Source organism: Giraffa tippelskirchi, chromosome 6 (assembly GCF_054371585.1).
Source record: "Giraffa tippelskirchi isolate mGirTip1 chromosome 6, T2T-mGirTip1v1.2.pri, whole genome shotgun sequence".
Taxonomy (NCBI): domain Eukaryota; kingdom Metazoa; phylum Chordata; class Mammalia; order Artiodactyla; family Giraffidae; genus Giraffa; species Giraffa tippelskirchi.
The window spans coordinates 140,902,333-140,913,788 of record NC_137280.1 but is presented as its reverse complement, the minus strand read 5'-3'; positions in this window follow the sequence as shown (position 1 = coordinate 140,913,788).

Genomic DNA, 11,456 nt, shown 5'->3' with positions numbered 1-11,456 from the left:
TAAGATTTAAAAGAAGAGAAGAGAAAAAGGGTAAGACATGGTAGAATTTGAGCTCTTGTATGTACTAGCAGTGTAGCTTTGGTTTGAAATACTAACCACCATGACATTCAGTTTCCTTAGCTATGATAATTACAGACCCATCTCATAGAGTAGTTGGGAAGCCCAGGTGGTGCATTGGTAAAGAATCTGCCTGCCAACGCAGGAGACACAAGAGACATGGGTTCGATCCTTGAGTCGGGAAGATGCCCTGGAGTAGAAAATGTCAACCCACTCCAGTATTCCTGCCTGGAAGATTCCATTGACAGAGGAGCCTGATGGGCTACAGTCTGTGGGGTTGCAAAGAGTTGAACATGACAGCACAATACAGCACACAGGGTATTTACCATCTAATGTCAAAAATGAAGGCCCACACTAATTCTTTCTGAAACTTATTTGTCCCCAAGCAACGTACTCGGGTTTTAGGCTTGCTAATCATCTGTGAAGAAGCATCTGATCTGGAAGGGCTGTGTGGGTGTCTGAAAGGCTTCAGTGGTGCATGAGCCTGGGGCTCTGACTCATTACTACCTAAAGGGAAGAGTGGTTAAAAAAAAAAAAAGAGGAAGCCATAAATAATCAGCAGAAATGAAAAAGGGACATCACTATAGATTTGATAGACAATAAGATAAAATATGGATCACTTTATACCAACAAATTTGATAATTTAGGTAAAATGGATAAATTCTTATAAAACCATCCAGGCTTAAGAGTAGGAAACTTGAATAGCTTTCTAATGATTAAGAAAAGAAGTTGTCAAAATCTTAGAAAACTTTAAGTTCAAATAGTTTTGCTGACAAGTTCTAACAAACACTGTTAGAAAAAAAAAATACAGACTTGGGATAGAAAAAGAGGAACTGGAAGATTCCCCAGCTCTTTTTATGAGACCATAGTAAACAAAATAAGTAAAAATGTGATCTTTATGGCCAATCCGTGTTTATTTTAAAAACGTAGAGTAGAAAATGTAGTCTGTTGCAAAAGTATATAAAATTTAGTATCCACTCGTGAAAAAGAAAAAACTTAGAACATTTAGAAATAGAAGAGAACTTTCTTAATGTAATAAACAGTAGCTGTATAAAATCTACAGCATGTATTATACCCAAGGTGAGAGGTGAAACCTTTAAAAGCTGTAATGAAACAAGGATGTCTGCTATCAAAACTTCCATTAAATATGTACACATTGCCTAATGTTTGGTAAGAAAAATGTAGGGTTGAAGAAGAAAAAACTAAACTGTCATTATTTGCAGAAAATATGATTAGCTACATAGAGAATTCAGTGTAATCTACAGATAGTTTTTCAGTTGCTCAGTCATGTCTGACTTTTTGTGACCCCATGGACTACAGACACCAGGCTTCTCTGTCCTCCACCATCTCCTGGAGCTTGCTCAAACTCATGTCCATTGAGTCAGTGATGCCATCCAAACATCTCATCCTCTGTCGTCCCCTTCTCCCGCCTTCAGTCTTTCCCATCATCAGCGTCTTTTCCAGTGAGTCAGTTCTTCGCATCAGGTGGCTAAAATATTGGAGCTTCAGCTTCAGCATCAGTCCTCCAATGAATATTCAGGACTGATTTCCTTTAGGATGGACTGGTTGGATCTCCTTGAAGTCCAAGGGACTCTCAAGAGTCTTCTGCAACATCACAGTTCGAAAGCATCAATACTTTGGCACTCAGCCTTCTGTGTGGTTCATCTCACGTAGCTTTGACTATGGTTTTATTAATAAATTACCTACATATAAGTTATGAATTGCCAACAAAGGTCCGTTTAGTCAAAGCTACGGTTTTTCCAGTGGTCATGTATGGATGTGAGAGTTGGACTATAAAGAAAGCTGAGCGCCAAGGAATTGATGCTTTTGAACTGTGGTGTTGGAGAAGACTCTTGGGAGTCCCTTGGACTTCAAGGAGATCCAACCAGTCCATCCTAAAGGAGATCAGTCCTGGGTGTTCATTGGAAGGACGGATGTTGAAGCTGAAACTCCAATACTTTGGCCACCTCATGCTAAGAGTTGACTCATTGGAAAAGACCCTGATGTTGGGAAGGATTTGGGGCAGGAGGAGAAGGGGACAACAGAGGATGAGATGGTTGGATGGCATCACTGACTCAATGGACATGAGTTTGAGTAAGCTCTGAGAGTTGGTGATGGACAGGGAAGTCTGGTGTGCTGCAGTCCATGGGGCCACAAAGAGCCAGACATGACTGGGTGACTGAACTGAACTAAAGTTATTAATAAAAAAGTTCATTGGTTGGAGGAAAACAATCAGCGTTCAAAAATAAAGTGCATTTCAGAATACCAGCAACAAACAAAAGTTTTAAATTAACACAACATTGTAAGTTCATTATGTGTCAATAAAATTAAAAAATTAACATAGAAAAAAAAAGATACTATGAAAAATAGCATCTATTGATAAGAAATGCCCAGGAAAAAACATTAAGAAATAAGCTGAAGACCACTAGGAAGAATATTTTAAATTTTTATTGAGGCATTAAAGAAAATCTAAATGTAAGCAGAGATAAAGCATGTTTATGGAAAGGAACACTCAATGTAAAGAGATCAAATTTCCTCCACATTGATCTGCAGATTCAATGCAAGCTAGTCAAATTTTTACTAGTTAGTTTTTTTTTTTGGTCTTGTTTTAGTTTGATGCGATGGTTCTAAAATATGTAGGAGGGAAGTACAAGAGACCCAGACAGCCAAGATACTCTTGATAAAAGAACTAAGTGGAGGATTTGCCCTACATGACATCAACATGTCCCATAAGGCTGCAATAGTTAAAATAATACTTTGTACTGACAGAAGGAAAGACAGATAATACTATTGGAACAGACTTGAAAACCAACAACTAGATTCATGCCTATATGATTTTTCAAATATAACAGATGGCATTGCAAAGTAGTGGGAAAATGCTGGAATTTTCAATAAATGGGGCTAGGACAAAATATATATAAATCAATTCTGGCAAAATTAAAGGCCTGACAGTACAGGATGATGGCAGTATCTGTTAGGGCTTGGTTGTTAAGTTTGAATGATGACCAAACTGTTGGTGAAAATGTTTTGTATTCCTAAATAGTCAATCCATATCAGATCACCTTTTATTTTTTTTGTTAGGATGTTATCACTGTCTCTGCTTTGGGAAAAATGCTAATAAAGAAGTATTTTCCTAAAAAAAAAAAAAAAAAAACTATAAAGTAATGTTAGGTGAACATTTTCATCATCTCTGGATAAGAGAAGTCTTCTTAAATAAAATACAGGAAAGATAACCCACCAAAGGAAAAGTTAGTAAATTTTACTACATTTGAATTAAGAAATTGTATTAAAAAAGCATACCATTAATAAGTGAAAAGCCACAAAGTGGGAGAACATATTAATAACAGAATAAGCCAGCAGAGGACTGGTATCCTGAGTATATAAATTACTCATATACATCAGTAAAAAACTGAGAAACCCAACAGAAAAAATGGGCACAAGACTCACATAAGCATTTGTGCCCCTCCACTCCCTAGATCCATGTGGTTCATAAACCAAAGAAAAGATGCTCATTAACCTTGTTAGTGACTATTTCCCTGGTGGCTCAGATGGTAAAGCGTCTGCCTGCAATGCAGGATACCCAGGTTTAATCCCTGGGTCGGGAAGATCCCCTGGAGAAGGAAATGGCAATCCACTCCGGTATTCTTGCCTGGAAAAATCCCGTGGTTGGAGGAGCCTGATAGGTCCATGGGGTCGCAAAGAGCTGGACTCAACTAAGCGACTTTACTTTTCACTCACAAGCTTGTTAGTAATGAGTATAATGCAGAGTAAAGCTATAGTGAGAGGCCATCATATCCTTTACCAGTTTGGCTAAAAAGAAAAAAAAAAATCTCGCAATACCAACTGTTGAGAAGGATGTGGAATAAGAGAAGCTCATACACTACTGGTAGATGTCTTGGAAACAGGCCTTATCTAATAAGGCTCAAAACATATATACCCTCTGACCTACTAATTCCACTGTCAGAAGTATGCTCCAGAGAAGCACCTATGTGTCCACCATGAATTAAATGAGAATGTCCAGGGTAACATTGTTCCTGAAAACTGAAACAAGATGAAATGTTCATTTTGAAATTAATAAACAATTCGAGACATATCCAGTCCCAGGAAAACTATTCAGTAATAAAAACACCCCACAGAGATACAAAACAGCATGAATGGATCTCACAAGTACACTGTAAGAAAGAAGCAAGATGCAAAAGCCTATAGACAATTTGATTTCACTATATGATGTTCAAAAACAAGCAAAATTATACATATAACTTTAGGATGCATTACCTAAATGGTAAAGCTATTAAAAACACACAATTACTGAAAAATTTAGAGTAGCGATTGCCTATAGGACAGGAGGAAGTTTTTGTGTTTGGGAAAGGAGTAGAGGTCAGAGGGACTTTAGGAGATCAGCTATGTTTTATTTTTTGTTTTGGGCCCTGGTTACTTGTGTATTTGCTTTCTGCTAAGCTAAGTCGCGTCAGTCGTGTCCGACTCTGTGCGACCCCATAGATGGCAGCCCACCAGGCTCCGCCGTCCCTGGGATTCTCCAGGCAAGAACACTGGAGTGGGTTGCCATTTCCTTCTCCAGTGCATGAAAGGGAAAAGTGGAAGTGAAGTCTCTCAGTCGTGTCCAACTCTTAGCGACCCCATGGGCTGTAGCCTAACAGGCTCCTCCGTCCATGAGATTTTCCAGGCAAGAGTTCTGGAGTGGGGTGCCATTGCCTTCTCCGGTATTTGCTTTCTAAGTATTGGTAAACTATAAATTTAAGTTTATGCAGTGTTCTGTACATCTTTACCGTTTTCCATTAAACAGAGTAATTTAACCTTAAAGCCATACTGTGACATCATCATACACTCGTATAGGAAAAAATTAAAAAGTGTAACAGTCCTGATATTGTCAGAGATGTAGGGTGTTAAGAGTTCTCACTGTCAGTAAGGATGCAAGCTTGGAGTAAACACTTTAGAAAACTGTTCAACATTCTTGTGTGAAGTGTATACCCATGAGATGAAAGAAATGAGATTGTGAGTCAGAGACAAAGTGGGGAAATATTAAAATGAAATAAAATAAGAGAGAGTCCTCACTGGACTGATGAAGAGTAACTGCCTGTTAAACTGAGAAGGATGATTAGCTTTAGTATCTGAATCTGGAGCAAAAAAATAATGAACACAAAGAATTGCCCTATTGGAGAACATGCTTGGGGTGAGGAACCACTCACCACTCCCTCAACCAGCATCACACTGGAGGAGACTGGGACTAGCATTTTCAAGTTGAAACCTCAGATAGGAGTTCCCACAGTGACTCACACGTAGCTCAATAGAATTTTCTTGGTGGTTTTCATGCTTTTCAGTTTTGTCACTGGGAGCCTTGATGAGTTATCAAGGGTTAATTATTTCACACCCCTCCCAATTTCCTCCACAGGTTTGATTACCTGAGCAGGAGCAGCGCTGAGCTGACTCTGACGTTGGTTTGAGTGTGACTGCAAAATCTCTCTGGCACTCATCCATAGTTACTAAATATAAAAACTAGAGACAAGAGAGCTCTTTAGCACCTGTCTGGGGTTGTGAAGAACGTGTCCTTTTTAAGTTAAAAAGCACTAGAAAGTGAAGTCGCTTAGTCGTGTCTGACTCTTTGCCACCCCATGGACTATAGCCTACCATGCTCCTTTGTCCATGGGATTTTCCAGGCAAGAATACTGGAGTGGGTTGCCATTTCCTTCTCCAGGGGATCTTCCCGACCCAGGGATCGAACCCAGGTCTCCCACATTGTAGGCAGATGCTTTACCACCTGAGCCACCAGGGAAGTCCTTAAAAAGCACTATGTTTGTAAAATATCCTTTTTGTAAGAAAAAGAACCATCCACATTTGGAGGATCAAGGTTTCTTTCCCCATCTCCCCACCACCCCATCCCTTTCTGGGAGACAGTTGCTTCTGCTGTAGTGGATATTTGCTTCTGCTGCCCAGCATCCATTTCTCCTGTTAAAATGCACCACACTTTTTTCTTTAGGGTAACCATCCTTCTCTCACTTTCAGAGCATGAGATTTGGTGACCCAGGCCTTACCCAATTAGTCCTTTTTGACCCTATGAACACAGATTGTTCAAGAATGAGTCTGTAACCCAATTTGGGTGTTTGAGGAAATGTGCATCCGTGGGCTTGTGGGAGAGTGGCCAAGAGATATTCTTGGTGTGCGGATATGTGCTCTGAAGGGACAGGAGAGGGACACTGTAGGATCTGCAGAAGGCACCAATGCCAGGACAGCTAGAAATCAGGTCCCTGATGTTTTCACTGGGGCCATTGAGCCAAGCTTTGCCTGAAGCTAGACTTTTCAATAACATCAGTCAATAAATCCATAGTTTAAGCTAATTTGAGTTGCACTTTCATAAGTAAAGCGTAGGGTCTTTGGTGAAAGAAGTCTTTGTTGGCAAAAGAACACCAAGATCATGCTTTGAGAGGTGGGCAGTAGCAAGGAAGAAATTTATTTGTCTTGTAGCTAACCCTAAGAGACCTGGATGAGAGAGATGAAGTAGCTCTGTCAGTGCTGGGACCAGGTGCAGAAGGCAATATTTAAAGCACTTTGATGCAAATGAAAGCACTAAGACCACACAAATAAAAGTAAAATAAAAAGACTTTCATTGATGCAGTTTGTAGACTGCGTCATCTGAGATGAAGTCTACAAACTGACAGGTGATTTAATGGGGAGTGTAAAGAAATGTTTTGTACCTTTTCCTGGGTCCCAGTGAATTCAGGATATTCACAATTGTTGATGAGTAAGACTTTCTGAGTGGTGATAGACCTACCAGAGGTATGGTGTTAACACATTGTATGTATAGAGAAATTTATCAAAAATATCTGAAAGGAGAAAAATATTACTGTTTTGGTATAGTGGATATTTCAAGGTACCGGGGTCTGGCCTTTATTTTATTTATTTATTCTTATTTTTCACAGTTTTCTACAGTGACTATGACTTATATGATAAAAAGTTTTTCAAGTATTGTACAGACACATAAGGTTACAGTCCCTTTAAAGGGAAGTCACATGGCTAGCTGTAATCTGTAGGTCAAGATCAAGCTCAGAGTTGCTTAATTTCTTACCCTTTATATCCAACCTCAGTGTCTGTCTTTGCAAAATTTTGGCACTAATGGTACATGGAACCTGAGATGCTGTGATTTAAATGAGAGGATTTTTGATTCAAACTAAGTATGTATAGGATTCCAGCTCTAGTGGGCATTACTATCTCCCCATTATCTAGTCGATTGCAGTTCTCCCATTGTATAGGGTAGATTCTAAGTGAACTGAGTTTTCCAGGTGATCTTACCTGTCTCACCCTGTTTTCCTATCTTCTGACCTGAGTAAAATTCTCTCACTTTCATTTTTAAATTTTGTCAAGTGGCCCTTTGTCTCTTGTCATATGTCTGACTCTTTTGCAACTCCATGAATTGTAGCCCACCAGTCTCCTCTGTTCATGGGATTTCCCAGGCAAGAATACTGGAGTGGGTTGCCATTTCTTTCTCTAAGGGATCTTCCTGACTCAGGGATCAAATCTACGTGTTCAGCTTTGACAGGTGTATTCTTTACCACTGAGCCATCTGGGAAGCCCATCAAGTGGCCCCTTAGTTATCTATAAATGTGTAATTCTAATACACATAATTCCAGTGTTTCCATTTAGTGTTTGGAGGCTATCTTTAAGGATTCTGAGATTTTCTGCCACTTTTCCTGCTGACAGAGGGAGAAAACAGAACACTTAACTTCTACAGTAGTATCATATGTAGTAGTTTTATTTTGTAGTTATCCCTCCACGTAATTATAGCCAACTCTCAACAAACCCTTAAGAAAATTCATGATATGACTTTCTATTAATAAACAGAATATAGAAAATAATTACAATACGGAAGGCTTCTTTACTAAAAATACATTCAATGGCTCCTTTCAAAAAGCAAACTTCTCTTGTACATAGTTAAGAATCATAGACCTTCATGGGTCTTTTATGGTCATCTTTATAAATAAATTGAGACATGATGTATTCCTTTCAAGAGAATAATCACTATTATTTTCACCCAGTGTTTTCACCCAATAAGATATATGTAGCCATAATAAAGAACAAGAACATTCTATATGACCTGAAATGGAGAAATGCTCAGATTAGAATATGAAGTTGGAAAAGAAAGATGCAAGCTGATCGATCTTATCATTTCTAGATGTGGCACAACCAGACATTTGTGATGGAGTAGCACCAGCTGTGTGTTCTTGCCAAAGAATTAAGCCTGAATTTAACCAAATCTCTAGAGCTAAGTTACATTTATAGGAAATACAAAAAAAAGAAGAATACTTTAAATGAAGAGACACAAGGAAACAAACCCAGAATGTGGAACAGCACATTGTTTTGTACAACTTGTCGATGGCAGGGGCAAAGGAGGGAAGACTCGCCTTGATTAAAAGAAACTTAAGGGTTGTAACCTGTGGAGGAGAAAATGGCAACCCACTCCAGTATTCTTTTTCTTTTTCTTTTTTAAAGTTTTCAGGATTTATTTAAGCATATTTTGGGGCCAGTATGTACCATTGCTAACTTATTTTTATCTTGGTGAATGACACCCTCATTCACCTTGTCACTGAAGCCTGAAACTTGAATATCATTATCGACTCCTCCCTGTCACTCACCCCTCTGGTCCCATCTGGTCTTGCTTGTTCTACATCTCAAATAGAGCTTAGAAGCAGTTCTATTCATCTTCATGACTGTGTGGACCACAACAAACTGGAAAATTCTTAAAGAGGTGGAAATAACAGACCACCTGACCTGCCTCTTGAGAAATCTGTATGCAGGTCAGGAAGCAACAGTTAGAACTGGACACAGAACAACAGACTGGTTCCAAATAGAGAAAGGAGTACATCAAGGCTGTATATTGTCACCCTGCTTATTTAACTTATATGCAGAGTACATCATGAGAAACGCTGGCTGGATGAAGCACAAGCTGGATTCAAGATTGCTGGGAGAAATATCAATAACCTCAGATATGCAGATGACACCACCCTTATGGCAGAAAGCGAAGAAGAAATAAAGAGCCTCTTGATGAAAGTGAAACAGGAGAGTGAAAACGTTGGCTTAAAACTCAACATTCAGAAAACGAAGATCATGGCATCTGGTCCCATCATTTCATGGCAAATAGATGGGGAAACAGTGGAAACAGTGACAGACTTTATTTTGGGTGCTCCAAAATCACTGCAGATGGTGACTGCAGCCATGAAATTAAAAGACGCTTGCTCCTTGGAAGAAAAGCTGTGACCAACCTAGACAGCATATTAAAATTCAGAGACATTACTTTACCAACAAAGATCCATCTAGTCAAGGCTATGGTTTTTCCAGTGGTCATGTATGGATGTGAGAGTTGGACTATGAAGAAAACTGAGTGCCGAAGAATTGATGCTTTTGAACTGTAGTGTTGTAGAAGACTCTTGAGAGTCCTTTGGACAGCAAGGAGATCCAACCAGTATATCCTAAAGGAAATCAGTCCTGAATATTCATCAGAAGGACTGATGTTGAAGCTGAAACTCCAATACTTTGGCCACCTGATGTAAAGAACTAACTCATTTGAAAAGACCCTGATGCTGGGAAAGATTGAAGGCAGGAGGAGAAGAGGCTGACAGGACAAGATGGTTGGATGGCATCACCAACTCAATGGACATGAGTCTGAGTAAACTCCGGGAGTTGGTGATGGACAGGGAGTCCTAGCGTGCTGCAATCCTTGAGGTCGAAGAGTCGGACACGACTGAGCGACTGAACTGACTGAACTGAACTGCCACTCTTATTCAAGTTACTATTATCTCTCATGTGGAAATCTGTGAACACTTCTTAACTGGTTTTACAATGCAGCAGCTGAAGTGATTTTTAAAAAAATTCATGTATTTATTTTAGTTGGAGGCTAATTACTTTACAGTATTGTGGTGGTTTTTCCATACATTGACACGAATCAGCCGCTGGTGTACATGTGTCCCCTATCCCAAACCCCCCTCCCACCTCCCTCCCCATCCCATCCCTCTGGGTTGTCCCAGTGCCCTCCAGTATTCTTTCCTGAAAAATCCCATGGATTGAGAAGCCTGGCCTACTGTAGTCGAAAGGGTTGCAAAGAGTCGGACACAACTAAGGGACTGAGCACACAGAGCGCAAGGGCTATAACTAACAAATGCACTGTTTAGATCTGGTCTTAAACCTATTATAAGAGGACAGTTTTGAGATAATCGGGAATTTGATTATGGACTGAAGAATCAGGTGCTGCTAAGACATCATTATTAATTTTGTCTTATGTGATAATGGTAACTAGCAGAGTGTCAATTTTTAAAAAACAAGATGCACATTGACGTCTATAAGGGTGAAATAACATGACATCTGGGATTTGTTTTAAAAGAAAAGTTTGATAACTTTGAATTTGTGTATTGGGAGTGTGTACTATTCTCTCTGCTTTTGATATGTCAGAAAAAATTTATATAAAATAGTAAATGGAAAATGCAAATTGTAAAATGTGTTATGATATGCTTTTTTGTCCGAAAAAGGGAGAAATAAGAATACATACTTTATTTTCTTGTGTTTGCATTGGGAAGATACACAAAAGATTTATGAAAATAGAAACCTATAGCGTGGGTGGGGGAAACTGGTGAACTTGGAGGGGTGAGTATGAAGCTTCTCAATATAAGTTTTTTATATTGCTTTAAACCTTAGCCATTTGGATGTGTTGCCTAAACAGTTAAAAAAAAAACAAAACAAGAAATAAAAGTTAAGTGAAAATGACAATATTCAGAAAAAGTTCTGTATACACAGAGAAAAAGAAAGGGGTTAGAGTAGATTTCTAGGTGCCTTCATGTCTAGACTTCAATGAATGAATACATTGTTAATTTTCTTTTTAAAGCCTGACTAGTAAGTAATTTCATTTTTTAAATAATTTTATTTACTTATTTAGGCTGTCCTGGGTCTTTGCTGCAACATGTGGGCTTAGTTGTTCCACGGCATGTGGGATCTTCCTCGGCTATGGGGATTGAACCTGTGTTCCCTTCATTGGCAGGTGGATTCCCAGGGAAGTTCCCATTGTTAAACTGTTATTAAGCTGGATCCAGTATTCACTCTAGAGATGGATAGAGGACAGAGTAGTAATAATAAGAAACAAGACAAACCAAAATCAGAACACAAAATGTGAGGCCTGAAACTTTTAAGAGTTTTGCTTGGACTCATGCATGCTGTTAGTAAATCTAACTTCTGACCCCATGTTTAATCAAGTCTACCTTACACTTGAATATGTGCATTTGTTTGTTGTTATTAGGTATGTGGGCAGACATAGTAAGGGCAAATATTAAATTTATGAAACATAGTTTATAGTGGGAAAACAATCTGGTTCTTAGGGAAACTCGTGTTCTTGCTTGAAACGA